The following is a 20,105-nucleotide window of genomic DNA, read 5'->3' on the forward strand; positions in this document are numbered from 1 at the left end:
AAAAATGCTTCATGTAAACATGCCATTTGGAATATTTTAAACCGATCATGTCATGATACGTTGCCCGGATCATGTATAGTTTAGTTTTGTTCTGTTAGTTCGACTACCTCAATTCTGTTTTCAGCACCCCTGAGTTTATGTTTTGGTTTCCATGGGTGCTGATTAGTTTCACCTGCCTCTGATTAGTGTCCGGGACGCTCACCTGCTGCCGGGCACTAATCAGAGAGCTACATATTCCTGTTTCTGGCCACAATCAGTCTGGCTTCCTTATTTGCAGTATTCAAAAGGTGTGTTAGGTTCATTCTTGCTTCTATGTTTCTTTTTTTTTTTTTTTTTGCAAATATATTTTATTGAATTTTACAGTTAAAATCACATTTAACAGTCATACTTTGCTCACGCAAACCCTTCATACAAACACACATCCACTCATACACACTCACATGCACACTTGAGGAGAGAGGTGCACTTGAACTTTAACAACTCAAGGTTTACAGTATAGACATTATTAGAAAAAATACCCAGATATTGTATATATATCCATCCATCCCGCTCTGGCTCGGGATCAGCAGGCTATCCAGACCATAGCAAGATGGATGAATATTTCTCGGCATCAAGGATCCTCAGGAAGAGATCACAAGATCACCTCCCGAGGACCTCTCCACCGTTCACACTTAAAAAAGAAAAAGAAAGTCACAGGGCTTGATAAGATGCAAAACAATACAAAATAAAAAGTCACAAAAATTTAAAAAAAAAAGGCAAGTAAACCGTGACAAAACCATATCAAAAGTGACACACACAAAAATAGTAGGTAAGATCAATACAAAAAATAATAATAATAATAATAATAATAAAAAAGGAATACAACTACAAAAAAGATGGCAGTTTTTTTTTTGTTTTTGTTTTTTTTGTTTTTTCTTCAAATGTCTGTAAGTTATGATTCAATATATGTCAATAAAGGTTTCCAGGTTAGTTCCCATTTATTCATATTTGTAGAGTTTATAAATCTTATTTTTTCAAGAGTCATTACATTCACAAGTTCATTTAGCCAGTTCCTGAAGTTGGGTGCAGATGGGCTTTTCCAGTCTTTGAGAATGAGACTTTTGGCCAAAACCGTCCCGAGCAGCAACACAGCTGTAATATATTTTGGAAGTTTTTGTGTGTCTGAAGACCACCCAAACAAGATTATATCCCTGTCAGGGACAAGTTTTCTCTGATATACCCCCGAGTAAAAAAAGAAAATGCTGGACCAAAATGATTAAATAATTGGACATTCCCAAAACGAATGAGACAGTGATCCTTCAGCAGACTTACATTTATCACAAAGTGGAGATGTATCAGGATAAAATTTGTGTAATAAGACTTTGGAGTAGTAAAAACTTTAAACTGTATGAGCCTATGTCTGCTGTTAATTGAGCAATTGTGAATTTGAGAGAGTGTCCGCTCCCATTGCTGTTTGGGTATTGTTGTTCTTAGTTCCTTTTCCCATGCCCTTTTAACACCGTCTGCTGACGTCATGGGCATAATGAAGCAGCTGGCAAATTTGGCGATAAGCTTTTTACTTGTGGGTGATACATTTAGTAATTCTAAGAGAGGGTGTTTTTCATTTACCAGCTGAGACTTTGAAATGTTTTCTTTAATAAATGTTCTTGCCTGCAAATAGCAAAACCAACTGGATTGGGACAAATTGAATTTGATTCGCAATTGCTCAAATGACGCAAGACTGTCCTTGACATAAATGTCTTTTATGCATTTAATTCCATTTAAGTACCAGTTAAAAAATGTTCTGTCTGTTATCGATGGAATAAATGCATGATTGTGACACATTGGTGAATACATAGTTACTGTACATTGGAAATATTCAATTGTTTTTTGATTTGAGAAATCCTTTTGATAGAATTTATTACTACTACAATATGGCTTGTTGATTTAATAGAAGAGACTGGTTTGGTAAAAAGTAGAGATAGCAATGATGTGTATGGTTTAACTAATGACTGCAGTTCCAATTTCAGCCACAAGGGAGCAGAATTAAGTGATTCATTCTTTGGGAACCCCATCTTTCAATAGGTCAATGCATTCAGATTTGATGCCCAATAATAATTTTTGAACATTGGAAGATCCAGTCCCCCTTCCTTTGTAGATCTGAATAAGTGCTTTTTGGATATTCTGCGTTTTTTATATCCCCACACAAAAACTAGAACTAAAGATTCAAGTTTTTGGAAAAGATCTGCAGGAATTATAATTGGTCAATTTTGAAAAAGATACATACATTTTGGCAGGGTGATCATTTTGATAGCATTCACTCTACCTAACACAGAGAGAGGTAGGGTCTTCCAATACTCAATACACACTTTCAGTTTCTCAAAGGCTTCAGTAAAGTTACATTTTAGTAATGATTCATAATTTTGGGATATTTTTAAGCCGAGATAGGATATATAGTTTTCTGCAACATTAACTGGGTTTTGACTGATCTTAACATTATCTCCTAGGAACATAAGCTCGCTTTTGGACCAGTTTATTTTATAACCAGATATTCTACCAAAAGAGTCTACATATTCTAAAAGAAGTGGTAATGCAATTTCTGGCTCAGTAAGTGTAACAAGTACATCATCTGCATAAAGTGAGATGAGACTCTCTGATGTGGTTCTAGGGCCAAATTGAAAAGTAAGGGCGAAAGGCAGTCGCCCTGTCTCACGCCGCGATGCAATTCAAAACTATCCGATATTACATTATTGGTTATGACATATGATTTGGTGCAAAATAAATTATTTTAACCAATTTTATAAAATTTTCTCCCAACCCAAATAATTTGAGAACATGAAATAGATAAGCCCACTCAATTGAATCAAAAGCTTTATGAGCATCCAGAGTCAGGACGGCTGCCTTTTTGTTTCCTGTGCAGTCCGAGTACAACAAGTTCAATAATCTCCGTACATTGCCAAAAGAAGGACTGTCCGGGATGAAACCGACCTGATCCGGATGAATAATTTCTGTTATGTGGTTGCTTAACCTTGTTGCGAGTACCTTAGTTAGAATCTTATGGTCTAGATTGAGCAGAGAGATAGGTCTATAATTGGCTGGATCGAGTGGATTTTTTCCCTTTTTTAGTATTATACATATATGAGCTTCATACAAGGAGCTTGGAAGTTTATTGTTAACGAAAGAGTCATTTAACATTCTAAGTATTATAGGGGACAGTATTTCACTAAAAGCTTGATAAAACTCTGCACCAAATCCATCTGGACCAGGGCTTTTATTCACGGAGAAAGATTGCAATGCTTTTAGCAGTTCTTCAGTTGAAATAGTATTGTCTAAAGAGTTCTGATGATTTGGACTCAGTTGAGATAGGTTTAATGGAGTAAAAAAAAAATTTTTAAATCATTAACCGATATAGCTGAACTACATTTATATAATTCTGAATAAAAGTCTTTAAAGACATTGTTGATATCCTGTAAATCCGTACATATTTCACCTGTTTTTGAGCATATTTTGTGGATAGCAGCTTTGGCTTGATCTCCTTTGAGCTGTCTAGACAGAAGTTTTTGTGGTTTATCAGATATTTCAAAATGTTTTTGTTTATTTTTCAGTAAGAGTTAAGATACTTCCCCGTGAAGAAGAGAGTTGTATTCATTTTTCAGTTTCAGCATCTTATTGTAGTCAGACTGCAAAAGAGAATTTATATGAATTTCTTCCATTTCTTTAATTTCTTTTTCCAATTCTTTCTGCCTTTTTCTTGCTTCTCTTTGTTTTGAGCTTTCAAATGAAATTATATATCCTCTCATAGTAGCTTTAAGGGCTTCCCACAATGTAGAGTCTGAGACCTCTCCGTTATCATTCACCTCAATAAAATCTTGGATAATCTTGTTCATATACTCTTTAAAATCTTCATATAATAATAATTGTGGATTTAAATCTCCATTTTTGTTTGGTTTTAAGGAGATCAATTTGGATCTGCAGACTCACAGGGCTGTGATCTGAGATGACTCTACTGTGGTACTCAGGATTACTGACACATTGGAGAGGGCAGAGGCTTCCACTAAAAAGTAATCGATTCTCGTGTAAGAATTGTGTACAGCAGAGTAAAATGAATACTCCCTTTTATTAGGATGGTCTATGATATTTCTTGATCTCATAAGATTATTAATGGTTTTAGTTGAATTAGCAATTACATGAGATTTAGTTGACAATCTATCTAAAGTGGGATCCAAAAGGCAGTTAAAATCACCCCCAATGTAGATATGAGAGGAGCTATAATCAGGAAGTAGACCAAAGACTCTATGATAAAAGTTTGAGTCATCGGTGTTTGGTCCATAGATATTCAAAAAGTTACTGGGTAGGATGTAATATGACCATTTAATAAAATAAATCTTCCGTATGAAAGGCACATTTTTATGAAATAAAATGGCTACACCTCTAGCTTGTGAAGTAAAGGATGCATGATAAACCTGAGATATCCAGCTAGCTTTAAGTTTGTGTTGGTTGTCTTTACAGAGATGTGTTTCTTGTAAGAATAAAACATCTGCTTTTAATGAATTTAAGTGTGAAAAAACCTTCCCTGCTTTAATATTTTTGGCTAAGCCCCTGACGTTCCATGAAACTAGTGTGATGTTTTTCTTACAAGTTGACATTAAAGTTTTTAGGGTATTTCATCTTTACATGAAAAAAAACCTTAGTAATTGGTAAGTTGAAATATGATTGTGCACCTCTCTCCTCCACATTCATGCTCATATTCACACATACACAACACTCACACCCCATTGTTCCCCCCCTCCCTCAGTCCCCATCGTGTGTCGTTCAATGTTTTGGAGTGAAATCTCCATTGTGATGTTATCCATAAGACGTCGTGTTGGTCGATTCCCCAGTCCAAAAGTCCCCCCCCCCCCCCCCCATCTTCAGGCGCAGGGCTCATGCTAGTAGTTGTGTTCACTTCTCCAAGCAATAGCTCAGCAGCGAAGTGTTTTCTTTTTTTTTTCCTGCGTCCTCTGGTGAAATAAACCTCAGTGAAAAAGTGTATTTCTGCTTTATGCTTATCATAAGCCTTGTGTGGTAGAGCCGTTATTGATGATTAGCCACTAAGATGTTTTATAATGAAGGTCTTAGTGTCTGTAAGAGAGGTAAACACCATTACCTGGTCGTTGTACTCCACATGCAGGCGAGCAGGAAAAAGTAGCATAAACTTGATTTCCTTCTCCCACAGCATGTTCATTACCTCTCGAAAGGCCCGTCTTTGCGCTGTCACCTCGGCAATGTAGTCTGGAAACAGGAACACGCACAGGCCATTGTAGATCAGCTCCTGGCCGCGGCTCAGTCGAAGAAGTAGCTCCTTGTCCTGGTAGAAGTGTATTCTTGCGATGATGCTCCTGGGGCGCTTTCCGTCACCATAGCAAGCGAGCGGGACACGGTGCTCGCGGTCCACCACAACTGGCTTGGAGAAGTTACTCGCTCCAAACAACTTTGGTATCAGGTCCGCAACGAAATCCGTAAGTCTTCCCTTATCTTCTTGCTCTGGTATCCCGACTATTTTTATGTCATTACGTCTTGAGCGCCCTTCCAATTCGTCTATTTTAGCTGCCAATTTCTCATTGCTCTTTTGTGTTTCAGTCAGTTTTTGTTCGAGCGCTTCAATGCGGCGCTCGTGTTCGGAACCTTGCTGCTGCATGTCCTCCACTCTGTTGGTTAATGCCGCCTGCTTGCTTGTAAGAGCCTCAAGCTTTTCCTCAAGCATGTCAAAACATTTGTTCATAGACTCGAGTATCTTATCCAGCAACTTCTCCAAAGTTGATGACGCCATCTCAGCGCAAGCCTCGAGCTCGTTTGATTGCTTCCCTCTTCGTGTCTTGGGCATAATCGTTGTTATCTATGTTTTGACAGAGTACAACTCACCCAGAGTGATAGGCATGCATATAGTTGGCCAAGCGTTGTCAGTTTTAATTTTTAAAAAAAGCAGAATTTGAATTAAATCTTACAGTTTTCACCGGAGTAACTGCAGAGGCAAACTACTGCGTGTGCATCTTAGCAACGCCTCCCGTGAATATAATCTCCCTTCTATGTTTCTTGATTCCTGTGTTAAGTTTTTGCCTTAGCTTCCCGTGCGATCGGCATGTGTCTCTTTTGTGTGTTTCCTGTCTTTTTGTATGATTTATGACAAATAAATCATATCCTACCTGCACGCTTCGTCCGGAGTTTCCCGTCTGCATCCTGGGAGAACGACCACGCATAAACATGCGACCCAATCGTGACAGATCACACATGTTTGGATCAAAATATCATTCCATACGAGACGGGTGGTTTATTCACTTGGATTGTAGCGCATGAAAACACATCTTCCAAAATTCGGGTTAGAATGATCCTGACTTACTTAAAGGGGAAAATTATCACAATTTCAGAATTGTTAAAACCATTAAAAATCAGTTCCCAGTGGCTTATTATATTTTTCGAAGTTTTTTTCAAAATTTTACCCATCACGCAATATCCCTAAAAAAAGCTTCAAAGTGCCTGATTTTAACCATCGTTATAAACACCCGTCCATTTCCCTGTGACGTCACATAGTGAAGCCAACACAAACAAACATGGCGGAAAGAACAGCAAGCTATAGCGACATTAGCTCGGATTCAGACTCGGATTTCAGCGGTTTAAGCGATCCAACAGATTACGCATGTATTGAAACAGATAGTTGTAGTGTGGAGGCAGGTAGCGAAAACGAAATTGAAGAAGAAACTGAAGCTATTGAGCCATATCGGTTTGAACCATATGCAAGCGAAACCGACGAAAACGACACGACAGCCAGCGACACGGGAGAAAGCGAGGACGAATTCGGCGATCGCCTTCTAACCAACGATTGGTATGTGTTTGTTTGGCATTAAAGGAAACTAACAACTATGAACTAGGTTTACAGCATATTAAATACATTTGGCAACAACATGCACTTTGAGAGTGCAGACAGCCCAATTTTCATCAATTAATATATTCTGTAGACATACCCTCATCCGCGCTCTTTTCCTGAAAGCTGATCTGTCCAGTTTTGGAGTTGATGTCAGCAGGCCAGGGAAGCTAGGGTCGATAGCTAGGGTCGATAGCTCGCTCGTCTGCGGGAACAAACTGCCGCCATTGCTTGCCGTGCTACCAAGGTCCTTTGTCCCTGAATTGCTCACACACTCCAGCAGATTCAATGGGGGTCTGGCGGCAGATTTCTTTGACTTTATCGTTGGAAATGCATCTGCTTTGAGTGTCGCAGGATATCCACACATTCTTGCCATCTCTGTTGTAGCATAGTGTGCGGAACAAACGTCCAATTTCTTGCCACTTTCGCATCTTTGGGCCACTGGTGCAACTTGAATCCGTCCCTGTTCGTGTTGTTACACCCTCCGACAACACACCGACGAGGCATGATGTCTCCAAGGTACGGAAAACAGTCGAAAAAACGGAAAATACCAGAGCTGATTTGACTCGGTGTTTGAGAAAATGGTGGATTGCTTCCCGATGTGACGCCACGTTGTGACGTCATCGCTCCGAGAGCGAATATTAGAAAGGCGTTTAATTCGCCAAAATTCATCGATTTAGAGTTCGGAAATCGGTTAAAAAAATATATGGTCTTTTTTCTGCAACATCAAGGTATATATTGACGCTTACATAGGTCTGGTGATAATGTTCCCCTTTAAATTTCAAGATCTATCCTTAACCAAATTGGGTCCATCTGGTTCTGCTTGTACCCTGTCAGAGTTACGGTCAATTTAGAACCTCCTAAAAGAGTCCCTGGAGTCCACTTTGAGAACCACTGTAAAACAGTTTTCAATCAAACAGTACAAGGTCTACATGCTGAATAAAAGGCCTTCTGGGCAGTGCCAGAGACAGCTCCCCCTTTTGCACCCTCTGAAAATGAGAGTGCAGAGGGCACAGAAGAGACACAAGACCAAGAGAGATCAGAAGAGATTGAGGACAGTAAGGACGGAGCTGTAGAAGAGATATACATTGAGAACTCAGAGACAGAGGATGAGACAGAAGAGCCAGCCGAGAAAACAGTGGAGATGATTTTCAAATTTCCAATTTCTGCTTCATTAAGACTAGCAATGTGAGGCCACAGTGCAGGGAGAGCCGCTAGAGGTGTGGACATCAGTCTTAAGGTATAAAGTGACGTTAAAACAAGCCATATCGATGTTAAAAAAAGCCAAATGACACGAAAGTCTCACTTTTGTCATGTTCTGAAACTTGACAACCCTGATAATTAGTGATTGTGAAAAATAAAGACATCTCAAAAGTATATATGTTTTTTAAAGCACTAATTATAACCTAACCAATGGTGTTGTTGTTATATTGTTTGGTTTAAAAAAATTAACTGTGAGCAACAGTCCCTTTTACATTAACTTGCCATACTGTAAGCCTTTAATAACAAAAATAAAAACACCAAAGCAAGATCTACCCCTGTGTCAAATATGTTATCATTATTATTATTAAACATTTTATTTTTGTGTTTGTTTTTTTCAAACACAAAGCTCTGTGGTTTTATTATTGGCTGATATCAACATTCTGTTTTTTTCTCATTGTGCTTCTTGCTGTTTTCCCAATTTTTTTTTGATTTTTTTTTTTGTAATATGCTTAGGGCCAATGACAAACGAGCCACAGATGGCCCCTGTGCCACACTTTGAGCATCCCTGCTGTAGAAGCTAACTGTTTAGGGCCACTATAGTCTGAGTACTATAGTATAGTTGTTGATCCTTTGGTCACATATGGGATGCGAGTCAGCTTACATCAGCGGCAGGAAGTAGTAAAATCAGATGTTCACCTGGTGGGTTTTTCCTTTGTGATAAAGAGGGGATAAACGGGGAAGTCCTTCTTTAGCTGTCGCCTTGTTTTGTCACTAATTACTGTCTTTGCACATGTCAATGTTTACTTTTGTATATAAATCAACACAAAAACCGTACTTTGGTGCAATGTTCACGGACTCTAGAATATGGCTGGTTTGCTTCCTGCTGCAGTCGAGCGACGATGACGTTGGGTTCCATGATCAACGGACGGGCCTCAGCCTGGCGGCGGCGCGTCCCGACTCTTCTTACCTGCGCATAGTCTCCTGTCTCCACATCTTGGGGTCACAATTACCGCTATCAAGAAACTTCATAACATTTATGTTCAACTTCAAAGGTTCTATATTTATAAAATGGTTGAAAATAGGACCATGAGAAATTTGTAGTAAAGTTCATAAATCCCTTCATCCTTTTTCTATAGCTCTTATCGTAGCATAAAGTTCATATCAGAAAAAAAAAAAAAATCATGTTTGACCCTGCTTCTTCGGAAGTGAGAATCATGGGAACGAGAACTGAATTGAGGAATCGGAATCACAACCGGAATCATCAACATTCAAACGATGCCAAACCCTAATCTTAAGGCAGTTACACTTCCTGTCCCTCACTTAAAATATGTATCATGTGGAACTCAGCTTATTTCAGCAAGACAATGCCAAGTCACGTGTTACAACAGCGTGGCTTCATAATAAAAGAGTGCGGGTACTAGACTGGCCTGCCTGTAGTCCAGACCTGTCTCCCATTGAAAATATGTGGTAGATTATGAAGCCTAAAATATGACAACGGAGACCCCGGACTGTTGAACAACTTAAGCTGTACATCAAGCAAGATTGGGAAATAATTCCATCTGAAAATCTTCAAAAATGTGTCTCCTCAGTTCCCAAACGTTTACTGAGTGTTGTTAAAAGGAAAGGCCATGTAACACAGTGGTAAAAATGCCCCTGTGCCAACTTTTTTGCAATGTTAATATTAATGATTATTTTAAAAACTATTTAAGTTTCTCAGTTTAAACATTAAAAATCTTGCCTTTGCAGTCTATTTAATTGAACAAAAGTTGAAGAGGATTTGCAAATCCCTGTATTCTTTTTTTTATTTACGATTTACACAACGTGCCAACTTCACTGTTTTTTGGGGTTTGTAAAAAAAAGCTAATGTTTGCAAGAAAACTACAAGAAGCGAAGCTGCAATCAGAGGTGAGGATGTTAAAATCTAAATTAAGAGACACACATTAACACCAGAGAGAAAACACTTGCATGCGTGTGTGTGTGTGTGTGTGTGTGTGTGTGTGTGTGTGTGTGTGTGTGTGTGTGTGTGTGTGTGTGTGTGTGTGTGTGTGTGTGTGCAAAAGTGTCAACTACATAACTTCCAGCCCAGGAGCGGTGTCAAAGATATGGATAACAGCTCTCTCTCTCTCTCTCTCTCTCTCTCTCTCTCTCTCTCTCTCTCTCTCTCTCTCTCTCTCTCTCTCTCTCTCTCTCTCTCTTTCTCTCTCTGTCACCAAAAGACAACCTGTCGGGTGACATGGTCCTAACCAGACAAACCTTACCACCCCTGACATCCGCCTATTGCTACCCCAAACAAAGTAAAACAAACACGAGCAAGGATGAAGTAGAGTTTGCTTTGGGGCGGACTTAAGCTCGGCTGCAAACGTATCGATTGGAAGAGAGGTGTAGTCGGATGCTGCTGGGGCGGTGGTGTGGTGTATTTTCGGGGGTTGGTTTAATGTAAGGGTCACTCGTGTCATCGGCAGTGGTTGTTTACAGAACAGCATTGCCGACTGACTGAGACAAGTAGTAAATAATGGACGAGCCAAGACACACAGATCAGCATCAAGGTTAAAGATGCGCGGGAAAGCGGAGATCCCTTTATCGACACCAATGCCGGCGGTGTGCACCCTGAGGGTGTCAAAGTTCAGTCGATATCATTTTAGCCGCATTGAGGAGTCGGATGACCCCCATCAAATCACTTCCTCAGTTTACATAAGCACTGGGTGTGATATTAATTATAATCATCACACTTTGACGAGCGATGAGGATGAATTTTTATTAAAATCCAATTCTGTAGACCGCAACACTGCGAGAAGTGTCAAAACATACAAACACTTGGACCATGGGTGTTTATAATCTCGATTAAAAAACTTAAGGATGTGGGGGAGGCTCTTTGATATTCAACTTCAGTTTATTAAATGCAGATTAAAGTCAACAAATTCATGCTATTGCACTTTCAACATCTCTGTACTAGCAGAATAGTTTCATTCTAAATCTGTAAATATGACAATTATATTGTGTACTATAACTGCACATATGGCACCTTAATATATCGTTTTTTTATTTTTCTATCAGAAAACACTAAGAGAAAAATGTAATTTAAAACATTTGTATGCACGTACAACACTTAAGACATTCAGTATATCAGTATGTGGAATTAAATTATGGAATGGATTAAGCAAAGAAATCAAACAATGTACTAATATGATCCAACTCAAGAAACTCTTCAAACTTAAAGTGTTTACAAAGTACAAAGAAGAAGACCCATGATAAACATTCTGAATTTATTTCATCCATCCATTCATTTTCAAGATAATCTTATTCATCTCACCATATGAAATGTATCTTACTTCACCGATTATTACTTATTGATTTATTTATTTTTATTGTTGTTACCTATGGAGTATATTGTGAATAAATTTAGAACAGGAAGTGAACAAACATTTTAGCAACTGCTATGTAAAGGAAAAGGGGTAGGAATAAATAAACTCTGCTTCATCCTACTCCTTCTCGAACATGTTGAATAGAGGAACTGGAAATTGTGATGTATCATGTTGTATGCATGCATGTTCCAAATAAACTCAAAGTCAACTCAACTCAACTCAACACTGTTGATGAAAATATGGATCACCCCCTTCAAAATAATAGATTAATTTGCCTAAATCTTTGAAACAAAGATAAATCGATGTAAGGCAACATCACTGCAAAACATTTTCATCCATTTTCTTTAGCACTTTTAGCATCATGGGTGAGCTGGAGACTATGGGTAAGAGACAGAGAACACCATGGACTTGTCGACAGCCAGTCATAGCGCGCATTCTATATGAACAAACATTCAAACTCCATCCACACTTACTGAGAATTTAGAGGCTTTGATTATTAGTCTCCATTACACATTTTTGGGATGTGGGATTAAGCCGAAGTATCCAATGAAAAATCCATTCAAGTGAGGCAAGAATATGTAGGTCTCTTTGAGTTCCACGTTCAATTCATGGAATTGGCCAATAAAAATTAAATATACTATGCAATGCGGAAAGTCACGGAAATTGACGTAATGTGACTGAAATGTTGTGATCGTGGGGAGAAGGAACAATTTTCTGTGGAAGTTGTGTTTTCGGGGACTGTACACTTCACAAACACTCCATGAAGCCGGGTTGACAAACACTGTGCTACTACTGCTAATGCTTACCACTACCGACGTCTTAAACATATTCATTGGTAGGTTAATGATACCCTGACAGCTTCTAATACTATGATTTGAACATCAGTATTGAAATAATAACCGATGCATCATTTTCCTTTACTTGAAAGCATGTACATTGGTACATTATAGGCCTGCAACAATTATCGATTAGAAAAAAAGCTAAGCTATTAATTCTGGTGCGTCGATTCTGTGACGATCTGTCACTTCATTTCGGTTTGTTTCCATGTTTTTGTATTTACTTCCTGTCAGTGCTCTTATTTTGTTATATTTCCTGTTGGTTCCGCTGAGCACTGTTTTCTCCTCACCTGCCGGTGATTGGCAGCCGGTCCACACCTGGCCCCCTTCCGCCCGTCCCTGGTTTTCGCACCGGGGGACATAAAAAACCTAGAACTCCTTCTCCCAGTGGTGGACGGCGTCTGGCATCCGCCTAGTGGAGGGGGGGCTACTACCAGCAGCAGTGCAGCCAAGCACACGTACGCCGCTGTCATCCCCGCCATCGTCTCCTCCCACGGAGACATCATCGTCTCTTTCCACGGCGCCGCCACCTTCATCTTTTCTGGCGCGCCTTCGCACTGCGCGGACATCTTCCGCGTCACCGGTGGGACTCCGCATGACACCGCCATCTTCCTGGTCGGCAGCGGATCCACCCACAACCACATCGTCTCTGGCGGGCTTTCGCAGGGCGCCGCCATCTTCATGGTCATCATCATCGTCACCGGCTGCGCGACCTCCTCCTCATCCGCCAAATATGTGGCGGTGTTATGGACTTCATCCGCGCTGTCGGCAGCGATCTGCAGAACCTGCGTGTGGACCTTCGCAGCTGTTGGTGCTCAGGTACCACGCGCTTCCGCCTCCTTGTCGGCCACTAATGTGGCCGTTCCGTGGTCGCCCGCCTCGCCAGTTCCAGCGGCGGTCAACGCGTCGCCGCCACCTGACTTTCCCTCGCTGGCTGCGGGGACACTTGGCCTGGCGACCCTCCGCCATGTCCTCCCTCCTCCCTCCCGTAATTTTTTGACTTATTTCCGTTCTTGTTTCCAGGGAACATCTGGAATCTGTTCCTTGAGGGCGGGGTCCTGTGACGATCTGTCACTTCATTTCGGTTTGTTTCTATGTTTTTGTATTTACTTCCTGTCAGTGCTCTTATTTTGTTATATTTCCTGTTGGTTCCGCTGAGCACTGTTTTCTCCTCACCTGCCGGTGATTGGCAGCCGGTCCACACCTGCTGCCAATCAGCAGATGCCTATTTATGTTTTCACTCGAGCACTCCTCAGTGCTCGACGATAGACTATGTTAGGAACTGTTGTATGCAAGACTGCTACATTTCTCTGTTGTTTTATTATTAAAATCATCTTACCTGCTCATCCTCATCCTGGTTCTTGCATCTTGGGGTCACACAAACGGCAGCCATACGAGTTCCTCACAGATTCATTGTTTAAAAATTTAAAAATAGATACAATTTTGACTGCACAGAGTGTCCAAAACTTCATTGGAGTGGTGGTTTATTTTAATGCACACATTTTAAAAGTGCAATTTCACTGTTGATGATGTGCATGTATTAGAAAAATAAATAAAGGTTATGGCAAGCACAAAAAAAGTTAATGTCAACTATTTTCCCTAAAATATGCATTGAGGCTATAAAGTGTGTTTGATCTGATTACTCGAGTAATCGAACAAATTGATAGATTCCTCGATTACTAAAATAATCCCTACACATAGCTTTGTTATTGTGTTTTTATTTGATGATTGTTTTTATTCCTTTTAAGAAGAATATATGCATTTTATTATCACTAGAATGACCAATGGTGAGGTACAGTATTTTTAATCGTTAGTATATATTGTGTGTATTATTGGTGTATTGAATTTTTATGGGCTGCTAGATACACACTTTTCATCTATCTATCTATCTATCTATCTATCTATCTATCCATCCATCTATCTATCTATCTATACATCCATATATCCATAATATAAGTGTATGTGGTAAAAAAACAAGGAAGATGGATGGATGGTTAAAAAAAACAACTTTAAAAAATGGAAAATGGAAAAACCGGAATTAAAGAAAACATTTAAATGGAATTTGGAAAAAAAAAAAAAAGGATTTCATAGGGCCTTAAATATGCAAATCACACAATTGTTATGTATGGGTTATACTTGTGTAGCGCTTTTCTACCTTCAAGGCACTCAAAGCGCTTTGACACTATTTCCACATTCACCCATTCACACATACATTCACCCACTGAAGGCGGGAGCTGCCATGCAAGGCGCTAACCACGACCCTTCAGGAGCAAGGGTGAAGTGTCTTGCTCAATGACACAATGGACGTGACTAAGGTGGTAGAAGCCAGGGACCGAAGCCAATCTCCCAACAGCGCCACGCCGGTTAATAAAATCTATGCAAAACAAAGCCGATCAGAGTGTTAACTTGAGGCCAGCAAACTTTAGTGTGATGCTGTGATAACCTGTAGTACGTATGACACTTACAAACGGCACTTACCAACTTTTAATCATGAAAGTGCACACACTGATAGCCCATCACAACAGACTTTAATGGCAGGGTTGTCAAATCAAAATCACAAATACTCGGACGGGCTGACGAGAGCGGAACAATGCATTGGCGCTAATGAATCACTTCAGAGCGGAAACGAGGCGGAACCATCTTTCAACTTCCCCTCTGTTTTTAGTTTTTTCAACAGTCGCTCTCTCAAGCCGCAATTATTCCGTCTGACTGCTGAAAGGAAGCAGAAACGTTCTTGAGCGCTAATGTGCATGGTGAGGATGAGTTTCTTTGTTATGTGTGAAAGCTGATTGGACAGACCTCTTTATCCGTTACTTTGTATTTGTATCCAACTGAATGCATACAAAGACAAGAGTGAAAGACGAGTGAGGGAATGAAAGCCTCTCGACACAAGCACAATATTAGCTATGATAATAGTGCACAGCATTGATTGACAATGACAGAGAGGTAGTCAATAATGAATAACGCTTAGTGTGATGCAGCTACACCTTGCTAGCTGCATTTTTTACCACATGTCCTGATGTTTATACACAATTCATATTTATGTTCAGAGCCGCTTCTATCCTCCAGACCGGCGTCACAGTTAACGGAGCCCTGTGGTTTGCAAGTGGCCAATATTAGTTAAGTATTTATTTACCGATGCAGCTGGCGGCGTCCCGTGAATAATTCATCTTCCTCGCTCGGAGGAGTCTCTTGGCAGGAGAAGGGAAATCAATGCAACTATGACGGGCCGCAGACTCCCAAAACCTGAGCCTCACCAACCTACAGAAGCTACAACATCGGCCCGTGTAAAGCGATCGGGTCTGCTGATTGGAGCGAAACAGAGTCCGTCGAGGGCACAAAGGCCACGGGGGGGGGGATGTCATCTCCCGGTTCCTGCTCTGTCAAACAGCGAGGAGAGATGGTAACTCTGTACGGCACTCGAACTTGAACCATCCGTCGCCCCACAGAGCACAGTGGACATAACATCTGTCAACATCCCTCCGCTACAGCTTCACTTGTCGCTGCTTTGGAAACTGTAAGCATCTGGCATGACCAGTGTTGGGACTAACGCGTTACAAAGTAACGCGTTACTGTAACGCCGTTAGTTTCGGCGGTAACTAGTAATCTAACGCGTTATTTTTTTTAATTCAGTAATTTAGTTACCGTTACTACATGATGCGTTACTGCGTTATTTTACGTTACTTTTGATGTAGTATCGGCTAGAAACAGAAGCGCTGCGGTGTCGTTCTTCTGAATCTTCCTCTGTCACAAGCCGGAGAGAAGAAAAGAGGCGCGGTCTATGTGTGTGTGTGTGTGTGTGGGTGTGGGGAGGGGATGAGGCACACAACTGATCCGCGGTTTGATATATGAAACAAAAAAAAAAGTTGTTGGCACGTTCAGTCCACACACAGCGTGGTCATGGCGAGCGGAGTAACGGAGGAGCTTGAACGCCCCCGCCATTGAATCGGTGTGTTTATAAGTGCAGACTCGGTTGTGCAAAACGAGGGTTTTAAACACATGCTGAACGTGCTTGAACCACGTTACGACATCCCGTCGCGCACCCACTTCAGCAATAAGATTGTGCCAGATCTTTATGAGCAGGAGAAGAAAAAAGTTGTGGATGAACTATCCCGAGCATCAGCTGTTGCGCTCATGACAGACGGGTGGACGTCCAGGGGAACTATAAGCGCTCACTTCATCACAGCAGACTGGGAGATGAGAAGACACGCCCCCTCTACGAGAGTCACCTTGCGCAGGTACTGACACAAGCAGTGGAGGAATGGAAGATAAAGATATCCCAGTCACACGTGATAATGCCAAAAATCAAATAATTACAGAGAATGAGGCAGGACTGGGACCACAGATAGGTGCTTTGCACATGTAGTGAATTTGGCATCACAGAAGGGAATCTCAGTCAATAGGATGGAGCGCCTCTTTGGGAGGATCAGGAAGGTTTCTTACTTCCACCCAAGCACAACAGCTGCTCATGTGCTTAAGACAAAGCAAGAAATGCTAGAGCTGCCTGCTCATACATGATGTCCCAACGAGGTGGAACTCCACTTATGATATGTTGGAGCAGCAGGCAGCTATATACTCTGCATTGACCCACAACACCCTGAAGACAAATGTCACCCTGTCTGATTATGATGTGAGAGTGGCAGGTGAGGTCCTTCAGGTGCTTAAACCCCTCAAAAGTGTTCCATCTCTACTGAGCACTGAAACTTCACCATCTGTGTCAATGATCCTGCCACTGAAAACAAGTATTCTACAATCCATGGCTCCAAGTGTGGAAGACAGCAGCATCACTCCAGATGTCAGGCTTTATGTTTCAAGGAAGATGATGTGCCTTCTTATGTTGCACTTTAACTTGTTTTTTATTCATGGTCATTGGTCCAAGTTTAAAGAAAGGAGGAATGCCTTTTTATGTTGCACTGTTTTTCATTAATTATGTTAAAAGGAAAATAAAAATGTATGTCAAGTTGATCAACAGATTGTATTATTCTCCAGTGCAATAACAGTACTGAAATGAAGGCAAAAAGGGCATTAATGGGAGCTTTAAAAAAAAAAGAAGAAAAAAAGACGTAACTAAATAGTTACTTTTCACAGTAACGCATTACTTTTTGGTGTAAGTAACTGAGTTAGTAACTGAGTTACTTTTGAAATAAAGTAACTAGTAACTGTAACTAGTTACTGGTTTTCAGTAACTAACCCAACACTGGGCATGACTCTGGTTTCTTGACAAGTACAGACAAAATACTGCAGCTGATTCATCCGCATTCGCCTTTAAATGTCATTTCTTGAGAGTGTTATGCAAAACTCTACAAAACTCTACAAAACAACGCATTCTCAGACTGTCAAACGCATAACAAAGCAGCTGGGGGAGCCATTTCAACCAAGCTGTTACAACCATTCGAACCAATCAGAAGTTTAAAAAAAGTCATTCCAAGGAGAAGCCATAAAAAGAGGACACAAGACTTGATAACAAATCAATTGGGTACATTAACAGCGACGCCAGGGTTAGCATTTCGGCCACATCTGTGTTTGATTCTCCATCGGAGGGTTTTTTATGGCCTTTGCACGTTGTCCCTGTGCTAATGTGTTTTTCCCCCTAAATTAGGCATGGGCCGGAATTAAATTCTGACTGTATGATAACCTTAAAAAAATCTTTGAATAAATGCGTTGTTTTTTTCATTGTCGACTTTGCGCATGAATATTACAACAATAGTCCTCCCCAACATATCTTGCTCAACCAAGGAAAATACATTTTGCGTAGAGGCCCTTTTCTCCAAACAAATCAAGCATTGTAGTGCAAGCCAATTTTCGGAGAGAGTTTCGGTACTGTCATCGAAAAGCTAAATGTTAGGCTAATTGGAGACTGAATTGTCCATTGGTGTAAATGTGAGTGTGAATGGGTTTGAGCCAGTGTCCTTTGCAGTAGACACTTGTGTTTTGCACAATAAAGCAATGTGGGTTTTTGACTAAATAAATAAACAAAAAGCCAATGTTTACTGCGGAGGATGTGGCGGCTTGTCCAGGTTATACCCCAGCCAAAGTCAGTCGGGATAGGCTCCAGCTTGCCTGTAACCCTAATGAAGGCAACCGTTGTAGAAAATACATTTACATTAGGTGAAGAGATGCAATGCTACATGAAGATACTGTACATGATAGATACTAAGTAGGGATGTCCGATAATGGCTTTTTGCCGATATCCGATATTCCGATATTGTCCAACTCTTTAATTACCGATACCGATATCAACCGATATATACAGTCGTGGAATTAACACATTATTATGCCTAATTTGGACAACCGGGTATGGTGAAGATAAAGTACTTTTAAAAAATTTTTATAAAATGAAATAAGATAAATAAATTAAAAACATTTTCTTGAATAAAAAAGAAAGTAAAACAATATAAAAACAGTTACATTGAAACTAGTAATTAATGAAAATGAGTACAATTAACTGTTAAAGGTTAGTACTATTAGTGGACCAGCAGCACGCACAATCATGTGTGCTTACGGACTGTATCCCTTGCAGACTGTATTGATATATATTGATATATAATGTAGGAACCAGAATATTAATAACAGAAAGAAACAACCCTTTTGTGTGAATGAGTGTGAATGAGTGTAAGAGGAAGGTTTTTTGGGTTGGTGCACTAATTGTAAGTGTATCTTGTGTTTTTTCTGTTGATTTAATATATAAAAAACAACAACAACAACAAAAAATTAAAAAAATGATACCGATAATAAAAAAAACGATACCGATAATTTCCGATATTACATTTAAACGCATTTATCGGCCGATAATATCGGCAGGCCGATATTATCGGACACCTCTTATACTAAGCAATTCCTCCTGTAGCAATTATGATAGAAATATAAAGAGGTGTTTTTATTACCCCCAACTCCATTTGAAAGCTTAGCATCTTTCTCGATTTCTTCCCCACGAGCGTGTGTCTGCTCTTGCTGAGCATCCATCACTCAGCCTCCCTTCCGCCTCTTGTAAATCCTCTGTAGCCCAATGGAGACGAACGGCCGGCAAGATAATTGAGCACTAACACGAGCGGCGGCGGGATGGATGAAGACAGATGACGATACCCTCCTTTCCGGGATGCCTTTTCACCTTTCCTCTTTGTGTGAAAGCAGCTGACGGCTATATTTAAAATATCTTTTTTTTTTACTTTAAATTACAAATAAAAAAAACATTTTGAACAGTTTTGCACTATAGGAATAAAACCAAAGCCTTGAGTGGTTGTGTCCGCTGGAAACCAGAGAAACAAGAGATGGTTTCCATCCGAGGTTGAAGGATGGAAATGCTTTGTCCTTGCTGCTGATAACAACATGAAGACATCTAAAAACTGGGGGCTGTAAAGATCTCATGCATGGTAAAATGGTATCTGTATCTTTATGAGAAATCTAATCCTGACAGCACTTTGGAAACATTTTGTTGTTTAAATGTGCTATATAAATAAAGTGGATTGGATTGTATTGAATCATCCAACAACCTCAGCTAATCATTCATAGCCACATTAAAAACAACAATCAACATAATTCATTTACTTCGATTATGTCTGGTCTAAGGTCTACAACGCAGTTTGCATGTAGACGAAAGGTCTAAATGACAAAAATGTTTGTCCTTAAACTGCATCAAATAGGCACATGCACCACAATATGACAGACTTTGCCTGAAAAGTGTCTTATGTCAGCTTTGATTCCGATGTGAAAGGTAAGCACGAGCACTCTCAAAGAAAGTTGAGGGCACATTGGCGTAAGAGCAAGCACATCAGTGGGCATTTCCAATTATTTTCCGAGGTGCATTGCCTGGAGATGACATGGGAGTAG

General features: G+C 40.2%; 1 protein-coding gene across 3 annotated transcripts in view; it reads right to left on the reverse strand.

Moving 5' to 3' along the window:
• The window catches only part of LOC133576500 (exostosin-1), a 331,236-nt gene that overhangs the window by 157,566 nt on the left and 153,565 nt on the right, over positions 1–20,105 (reverse strand). The window lies entirely within an intron of this gene.

Source organism: Nerophis lumbriciformis, linkage group LG34 (genome assembly GCF_033978685.3).
Source record: "Nerophis lumbriciformis linkage group LG34, RoL_Nlum_v2.1, whole genome shotgun sequence".
In the NCBI taxonomy this organism is placed as follows: Eukaryota; Metazoa; Chordata; class Actinopteri; order Syngnathiformes; family Syngnathidae; genus Nerophis; species Nerophis lumbriciformis.